The sequence below is a fragment of the Capra hircus genome, chromosome 9 (genome assembly GCF_001704415.2).
Source record: "Capra hircus breed San Clemente chromosome 9, ASM170441v1, whole genome shotgun sequence".
Lineage (NCBI taxonomy): Eukaryota > Metazoa > Chordata > Mammalia > Artiodactyla > Bovidae > Capra > Capra hircus.
Window position 1 is genome coordinate 10,066,265 of NC_030816.1, and position 10,114 is coordinate 10,076,378.

Below are 10,114 nucleotides of genomic sequence, written 5' to 3' on the forward strand. Positions count from 1 at the left end.
AGTTTTTTGGGAATTGGAAAGCCACTTCTTGTTTTGTAACAATAGATCATCCTTTGCTTCTCAATCTACTGGGTGCTTTGCTACCAGATTAATTTTCCTAATGTATCACCTTCATCATATCATTCTCCTGCTTAAAATTTCAGAAAAAAAATTTCATAGGCAATGGGAAGGAGGAGTGGCAAAGAATAGCTAACTCATGGAATAATAATTACAGCTAAAATGTATGGTTCACAAGGCAATGTTCTTAACACTACGAACGTGTTAACCCATGTAATACTCAAAAATTCCTGACATAGATACTAAGTTTTGTACCTCATCTTAAAGATGAGGTTGCAGGGACTTCCTGGCAGTCCAGTGGTTAAGACTCCAAGCTCCCAATGCAGGTGGCACGGGTGCCATCTCTGGTAGGGGATCTAGGATTTCCCATATGGCACAGGAAAAAAAAAAAAAAAGAATATGAGGCTAAAGATGGCCAAAAAATCACATGAAGAGATGTTCAACATAGCTAATTTTTAGAGAAATGCAAATCAAAACTACAGTATCACCTTATACCAGTCAGAATGGCCATCATCAAAACGGCTACAAACAATAAATGCTGGAAAGGATGTGGAGAAATGGGAACCCTCCTACACTGTTGGCGGGAATGCAAGTGGGTGAAGCCACTACAGAAAGCATTGTGGAGATTCCTTAAAAAACTAAAAATAGAACTACCAAATGACCCAGCAATCCCATTCCTGGGCATATATTTGGAGAAAACCAAAATTAAAAAGAAATACACACACCAGTGTTCACTGCAGCACTATTTACAATAGCCAGGACACGGAAGCAATCTGAATGTCCATCAACAGGGGGATGGATAAGGAGGATGCGATACACATATAAAACAGAAGAGTACTCAGCCTTAAAAAGAACACAACAATGTCATCTGCAGCAACATGGAGGTTCCTAGAGAGTGCCAAACTAAGTGAAGAAAGACAGAGAAAGAAAAATGTCATATGGTATTGGTTACATGCTGAACCTTCAAAGGCTACAAATGAACGTAACCTACCAAACAGAAAGAGAGTTACAGATGAAGAAAACAAACTTATGGTTACCGAGCAGAACAAGGGGAGGGATAAACTGGAACTGGGGTTGATGCATACATACTGCTATATATAAAATAGATAATCAAGGACCGTATAGTACAAGTAACTCTACTCAATACTCCATAATGGCTTATATGGGAAAAGAATCTAAAAAAGAGTGGATATATGTATATGTATAACTGATTCACTTTCTTGTACACCTGAAACTAACACAACATTGTAAATCACCTATATTCCAAATTTCAAACAAAACAAAAAATAAAGATGAAGTTAGTAACTTTCTCACGATTTCACAGGGGACATTCCAACCAGGCAGTCAGACTCTAGTGCCCTTTCACTGTTAAACACTGCCGCTGAACCCCAGGGCTCAAAAGGCCTTCAGAGGCACAAAAGACAGATGTGTCCCTTAATCGTGCTGTGCTCAGTCCTGAAAAGTCAGGGGGAAGATTCTCTGGTTTCGTGATGGCCTTCAGTGGTTTCTACTAATACAAACTAACAAGAACTCTTTTTCTGTCTTATCATTCACTCCCCATCTCAACTCCTCCAGTCTAGCCAAATGTTCTTACCACCCTGAAATGCTCTTCTTCTTGGGTGTCTTCATCTTCCTGTCCTTACAACTCTTAATGATCACTTAAAGCCCCCATCAAAGCCTGCCTCATCCAACAAGCTCATCTCCCTCAGCCATGTGCATCAGGAGGGGGCTCTCTGGACTCCTACAGCCACTGTGGTCTATACCAGTGGTTTGGTATCATCACTTACCATTTTGGGGGCTCTCTTCTCAGGTGCTTTTTCTCACCTCCCATTCTAAATGTTAATCCTTTCAAAAGAAGGTCTCAGGACAGTATGCACTCAAAGAGACTCTGTTGATTGTGAAAGAAATACAACCATCAAATGTGCCCCAGGCAGCAGACGTTATGGAGAAGAAATCCTTGGTTTGACAGAACAAAGCAAAGGAACACATAAATACAAGTGTTTTCTAAAATTGCCTTGAACAATTATCACAGGGTTGAAAAGATACACAGGGAAAGTGTTTTATTGATCAAGTCTCTTTTTTTCCTCTAGTGATTTCTAACACATATATTTTCAATTTGCTTGTGATTTCTTTACAAAAATTTAGAAATATGTTTCAACTTATTTTTGTTAAAATAAAACAGCATACTCTGCTATGCTAGATGAGAAAGAACCTTGGCCAGTTTTTCTTTTTTCTTGACATTGCTTCTCAGATTTAATTGAATTAAAATGTGGAAATTTAATTCAATCCCTTTGTTACTTTAGGTACATTATTTCAAGAAATCTTTCTTAACATTTGCACTAAACTTTGTAATCATATGAACAAGTGAGAGGATTTATAGTGCCCTTTGTCAAGTTTATAATTCAGAATATTTGTAGAGGTCGGGGAGGAGCTGCAAATGAGTAACTCTTTTCCAAAAGTTGAAGTAGATGGTATACTTTCTGAGTCCAATATGTACTACTGTGTATGTGCACATGCTAAGTCGCTTCAGGCATGTCTGACTCTTTGTGACCCTATGGACTGTAGCCTACCAAGCTCCTCTTGTCTAAGGGATTTTCTAGGCAAGAATACTGGAATGGGTTGCCATGCCCTCCTCCAGGGGATCTTCCCAACCCAGGGATCGACCCTGCGTCTCCTGTGGCTCCTGTATTGTAGGCAAATCTTTACTGCTGAGCCACCAGGGAAGCCCAGTATGGGCTTTATGGAAATCTTTACCTCTGAGCTACTGGGGAAGCCCAATATGGGCTTTATTATGGAACATAAAACTAATGGTGACTGATTTTGTACTCTCACCATCCTATGAAGAGAAAGCTTCATGCAAAGAGGCCACGCCAGTTTCCAACCCTAAGTCTTGATTCTGGAAGGGAGTATATGTAACAGTAACCAAGGCAGGTGCTTCTGGCTCATTTTCCTGGAAACAGTACTCCTCAGGGAGAAATGAGAGGGGGGTGGTGGTGGGAAGTGTAAAGGGAAATACAGGTCAGAGGTCTGTGTCCTGTTTCCAAACACTGGTTTCCTAAGACTCAGTGGACAAATAGAGATTCCATTATTATATCAGCACTTACAGAATGCTTTGTTTCTATAATTCCTTTCCCAGCTTAAGTCTGCAGAAAGCCTGCCATGGCCTCCTGAAGCCTGGGAGGGTTCTGGGCAAAGGGTAACAAGTCGTGCTGTTTTTGAAAAACCTTTAGAAAAGGTTCAGCCAGAAACTGCAGTAGGTCGTTTACGGCTGCAACGGTTTTCAATTAGATTACTCATTTATGGTATTCCCGATTTGGGTCTTTGTAGTAGAAGTATTAAAATCTGCATCCAATATACTGATAGAGTGTATATAAACAAATTTTGGCCATAAAGATTCTTATCTTTTTTTTTTTTTTTTTGGCCTACAAAACAAGTAATAAAATAGCAGGAAAAAGTTTTAATCTATGAAATGTTAAGAGATCAAATAAAAATATTAAAGAAAGGCTGTGGAAGGTCACAGATAAGTTACCTTACCTCACAAGGCAGAATGGGGACACAAATCCTGCACTCCAATTGTACCTTGTAGTCCAAGGACCCTAGAACAAATGCAAAGTCTTGAAAATGGGTTTCTTAATTTATCCATAACAGGATTGAGAACAAATTCGTTTTGTCTGTTTATCAATAAAAATGGACTCATTTTTTAAATAAAGAAAATAGTATAGTTTGGATGCTTTTAAACATGTTTTGATCAAGTGTTTCTCTTGTTATTCTTCTTAAAACTAGAGAAATTATCTCTTAAAATAACTTATTGCCATCTAAGTCCCCGCAACTTTTTCTCCCAGATTAAGGAATGGTGAGCTCCAGTCAACAGATAAAAGCTTGAAGTATCTCAAGAGGCAAACAAAGAGAAATTTTTACATAAAGTCACACTGAATGTTGTTGAGAATTAAGATTATATTTAAGAATGCATATAATGGTTTAGGAAAAAGCAAGAGAGTTTCAGAAAAACATCTATTTCTGCTTTATTGACTATGCCAAAGCCTCTAACTGTGTGGATCACAATAAACTGTGGAAAATTCTGAAAGAGATGGGAATACCAGACCACCTGACCTGCCTCTTGAGAAACCTATATGCAGGTCAGGAAGCAACAGTTGGAACTGGACATGGAACAATAGACTGGTTCCAAATAGGGAAAGGAGTACGTCAAGGCTATATATTGTCACCCTGCTTATTTAACTTCCATGCAGAGTACATCATGAGAAATGCTGGGCTGGAAGAAGCACAAGCTGGAATCAAGATTGCCAGGAGAAATATCAATAACTTCAGACATGCAGATGACACCACTCTTATGGCAGAAAGTGAAGAGGAACTCAAAAGTCTCTTGATGAAAGTGAAAGAGGAGAGCGAAAAAGTTGGCTTAAAGCTCAACATTCAGAAAACTAAGATCATGGCATCTGGTCCCATCACTTCATGGGAAATAGATGGGGAAACAGTGGAAACAGTATCAGACTTTATTTTTGGGGGCTCCAAAATCACTGCAGATGATGATTGCAGCCATGAAATTAAAAGACCCTTACTCCTTGGAAGGAAAGTTATGACCAACCTAGACAGCATATTGAAAAGCAGAAACATTACTTTGGCAACAAAGGTCCGTCTAGTCAAGGCTATGCTTTTTCCAGTGGTCATGTGTGGATGTGAGAGTTGGACTGTGAAGAAAGCTGAGCACCAAAGAATTGATGCTTTTGAACTGTGGTGTTGGAGAAGACTCTTGAGAGTCCCTTGGACTGCAAGGAGATCCAATCAGTCCATCCTAAAGGAAATCAGTCCTGGGTGTTCACTGGAAGGACTGATGCTGAAGCTGAAACTCCAATACTTTGGCCACCTCATGTGAAGAGTTGACTCATTGGAAAAGACCCTGATGCTGAGAGGGATCTGGGGCAGGAGGAGAAGGGGACGGCAGAGGATGAGATGGCTGGATGGCATCACCGACTCGATGGACATGAGTCTGAGTGAACTCCGGGAGTTGGTAATGGACAGGGAGGCCTGGTGTGCTGCGATTCATGGGGTCGTAAAATCGGACACTACTGAGCGACTGAAATGAACTGAACTGAACTGAACTGAACTGAACTGAACTGAACTGATAATGGTTTAGATAAGCAATGTACCCCTGCCTCTAATTTGTAAGATAAATGTTAAAGCTTTTCTAACTGCAGAATAAGATGTACCACTCATCCTCACATCCTGAATTCCAACAAAACACGAACCCAATTAATCTTTGTTATACACTAAGAACAAAAACAAATGTTCCAGGGTCAGCAACTAGCCTGGCTTTATCTATCAGGCAAAACCATTTAACCTTGTCAGCACTTTTTACTACAAGGGCTTACTGATGGGTTTAATTACCAAAGTGGTTACTACAAACTCAATTACATCTGGGTTCTAGTCAGCTCTTCTGTAATCAATGGAATCAAACAAGCTTTGCTAATATCCAGGTGTATCCTTGTTTAGCCAAGGCACTTTTGGCAACAGATATATGGTTGTGGTTTCTACTCCATTTGCTGGCATTTAACAATGTATCTCCACAGTCAGTCCTAATAGAGTTGAAACATTTTGTACATTTTAGGCTCAACTTGCACCTCCCTTCACTCTCCCTTTATCCAGTTTTTTCTTATTGTACTTATTATTTTTAAAAATTGTACTGCTGTACAATATAACATGTGCATATGTGCTAAGTCGCTTCAGTCCTCTCTGACTCTGTGATCCTATGCACTGTGGCCCACCAGGTTCCTCTATCCATGGGATTTCCCAGGCAAGAATACAGGAATGGGTTGCCATTTCCTTCTCCAGCGGATCTTCCTGACCCAAGGATCAAACCTGAGTCTCTTACATCTCCTGCATTGACAGGTGGGTTCTTTACCACTAGCACCACCTGGGAAGTGCCATAACATAACTTAACACAGTATTTTATAATAACATATAGTACTTTTTTTTCAGAGAAGGCAATGGCAACTCACTCCAGTAACTCTTGCTTGGAAAATCCCATGGACGGAGGAGCCTGGTAGGCTGCAGTCCATGGGGTCACTGGGAGTCAGACACAAGTGAGCGACTTCCCTTTCACTTTTCACTTTCATGCATTGGAGACAGTATTCTTGCCTGGAGAATCCCAGGGATGGGGGAGCCTGGTGGGCTGCCGTCTATGGGGTCACACAGAGTCAGACACGACTGAAGTGACTTAGCAGCAGCAGCAGCAGTACTTTTCTTTTGGTCAGCTCCCCCATGAGAACTCTATGAGAGCAGGGACTTTGTTTTATTGATTCTGTTGTATCCATAACTGTGTTCTGTATGTATCAATAGAAGGCATTGCATAAATGCATGTTAAATGAACAAAGTTCAGAAGCTGGTTTGCAAAATGAGTGGCCAATAGAAATGTTCAACAGGGTATATGAACTGTAATCACACTAGGTGAGAATAGGTTCACAAAGCCACTTATTTAAGTTAACAGATAACCACTTTGTTAAAGAAAAACACAGACCATAAGGGTTGTTTGCTGAAGTTTTACTCAGGGTCTTATTGAGGACTATAGTCCAGAAGACAGCCACTCAGTTACTTCCGAGGAAACTGCTTCAGAGAGGTAGGGGAAAGTCCTGTTTATATGTGACTTATGGTGAGGGAATACATGTAGTCAAGCACGCATCTTAGTAAAAGATTACTGCTAATTGCAAAGAACAGGCATCTTGGGTTCATGATTTACTGCTTCCCTATGGTTTTTCCTGCGGTCATGTGTGCATGTGAGAGTTGGACTGTGGTCATGCACGGATGTGAGAGTTGGACTGTGAAGAAGGCTGAGTGCCAAAGAATTGATGCGTTTGAACTGTGGTGTTGGAGAAGACTCTTGAGAGTCCCTTGGACTGCAAGGAGATCCAACCAGTCCATCCTAAAGGAGATCAGTCCTGGGTGTTCTTTGGAAGGACTGATGCTAAAGCTGAAACTCCAGTACTTTGGCCACCTCATGCACAAAGAGTTGACTCACTGGAAAAGACTCTGATGCTGGGAGGGATTGGGGGCAGGAGGAGAAGGGGACGACAGAGGATGAGATGGCTGGATGGCACCACCAAGTCGATGGACACGAGTCTGAGTGAACTCTGGAAGTTGGTGATGGACAGGGAGGCCTGGCGTGCTGCGATTCATGGGGTCGCAAAGAGTTGGACATGACGGAGCGACTGAACTGAACTGAACTGAACTATGTATGGAAAGATGAAAGCATCTGGTTTGTTAAAGTTCTTCCTGGGACTTCCCAGGTGGCCCAGTGGCTAAAACTCCATGCTTCCAATGCAGGGGACACAGGTTTGATTCCTGGTTGGGGAACTAAGTCCCCACACGTTGCACAGCCAGGAAAAAAACAAAAATTCCTTCCTGAGATATACATCTAAGTTTCTAAGGGGCCTGCTCATCCAAAGCTCAGAGTACCTCATTTTGGTTTTCACCCTGAATTCCTCTCAGGGTGTGACTGCAGTGTGTTACCACTTAACCTTAGTAGGTGAGCGATGCTTTTTGATCTTCATTCACAACTTAGGTTTAAGTTTTTAGAGGTATAAAAGATGGGCTGGGAATTGATATTGCACTATGCTTCTGGTCCTTGGTAGCCTCTAATTAGTCTCACAAAATTCTCTGTACCATTATCTAGGAATACTACAGTATAAGGTCTGGAATTGTATTCACAAGACACAGGAGGCTAATGTGGAATGAATCCTTAAGGGCCAACATTAAGGCTGTACAGCGTGTTTCAAATCTCTTAGTCTTCTTAATGTGGTTTACCAAATGTAGATCTCTGATGCTGGATATTTCTCTTTCTCTCTCTCTCTCTCACACCGACCTCCAATTTTCCCTGTATAAAAGAAAGACAGAAAAGGTCCCACTTCCCTTCTTTCCCCACCCTCCTTGGCCCCCCAAAGCAGACTCTCCCAGGTTTAGACATGTCATTCTCGGACCTACCCAGTGACTAGACGAGAATAGCTCACTCTGGACACTGGCACAGTTGTGCAGACCTTTCCCTCCGTTGGGAGAACCAATGGAGACTGACTGAGCTTCACTTGAGAGCTTCATCATCTCAAGATTGCAGGTGACATGACAGATGCAACTTCACCCATGTAAGTATAGTGTGTGGACAGAAATCGTCCCTGTGTGTGTGTGTGGCCCCTCCTCTTGCTCCTGCCTCTCAAAGCCACTCCAAAACAGGAGGGAAGGGAGCAGATCACAACCTTTAGAAGAATGACATGGCTACAGAACTTGGCAAAAACTGGTTAGAACCAACTGGGTCCAAGATGGCAGAAGATTTGACTTCTAGTAGACCTGGAGCCTCATTAAAATGCTCATTATAATATATTAGCATATGCTAAACAACACAGTTACCAGCACCATGACAGTTTTGAGGCTGACCATGGTTATTGTTGTTTAGTCCCTAATTGTGTCCAACTCTTTTGAGAGCTCAAGGACTGTAGCCCGCCAGGCTCCTCTGATTATGGAATTTCCCCAAGGCAAGAATACTGGAGAGGGTTGCCATTTCCCTCTCCCGGGGAACTTCCTGACACAGGGATTGAACCCACATATGTTGCATTGCAGGCAGATTCTTTACCACTGAAGAAAAGGATCAGCCACCAGGGAAGCTTGAGGCTGACCGTACAAGGCCCCAAATGGGTGGTGGCTCCATTTCTGCCATTTCCGGAAATCTCTGCCCCTTCCCCAAAATAATTGGAAAAATCTCCCCATTCACTAGACTATGAAATTATTCAGCCTACAGAAACGAGCCATGCCTTATTTCAAGGCTCTCCTTCTCGCCTTCAGAGAGAAGGCTTACACTCTTTCTATGGGGTATGTTTCTCAAAGTTATCTTTGAAATCATGATCACCTTCACCATCTAAACTGTAAACAAGTATCAGTATGGAAACAGTTCCTTTCATTTCCAGAGGAAGAAAAACTATCTCAAGGGAATTCTGCTCCAGGCATATCTAATTTATTCCATTGCGTCATCAAATTTATTCCAATCTCCAACAATTAGGTACTCAACTCTTAAGAAATAGTCACACAAAGGTATTCAGCAGCAGCGTTTATCTGCATAAACAATAGTATACTAAAACCAGGTCCTGTGCCAGAAAAAGACTCAGGTTTTGTAATGACTGTGTCACTGATGATGCACCGCTATAGGGAACCACCAAATCTCATTTTCATGACACAGCCTCAAGAGCAGTGGCTCTAAACTGAGGTCAACTTCAGCCTCTAAATTTAATCCCTGGGTCGGGAATATCTCCTGGAGAAGGAAATGGCAACCCACTCCAGTATTCTTGCCTGGAAAATCCCACGGACGGAGGAGCCTGGTATACAGTCCATGGGGTCGCAAAGAGTCAAGACATGACTGAGCGACTTCACTTCCACATTTTTTTTCAGCCACTAAGGCAATGTCTGCAGACATTTTTTGTTGTCACAGCTAGGGTAGGGGGCAACTAGCATGTGGAGGCCAGGAATGCTGCTAAACATTCTCCAGTCCACTGAAGGGCACCAGAATATGTTACCCCAAATATCCCACTATGGCATCAGGATTATTCTGAGCTAAAGACAACTGAGAACCGGCAGAGGCAAGAAAAGCTTTTTAATCTCTAACTGAGTAAAAATATAAATTTCCCCATATGTAAAGGAAATTTACATTCAGAAAAGGAAATTTCCATTTGTAAAGGTGTCTCTGAACCAGGAAAAGAGCCACAGCTGGACAACTCTTATTGTCATTATCTGCACAAGACAAGCTTTGTTTATGATATATTTCCTCCCCTCACCTTCCTAGAACTTAATGCCCCCTGCCCAGAAGTCTTTAACTCCCTTCTCTTTGTCTAAGATGGTATATAAATCTCAATCATCTGGTCACTTCCTAAAGCCTCATTTCTTTGTGAAACTTCTGTTCAGATGTATGTAATTAAATTGGTTTTATTTCTGTCATTAATCTGTCTTTTCTCAGCTTGATTTGCAAGCCCTAACCACTGAACTTAGAAGTGTATGGAAAAAAAGTTTC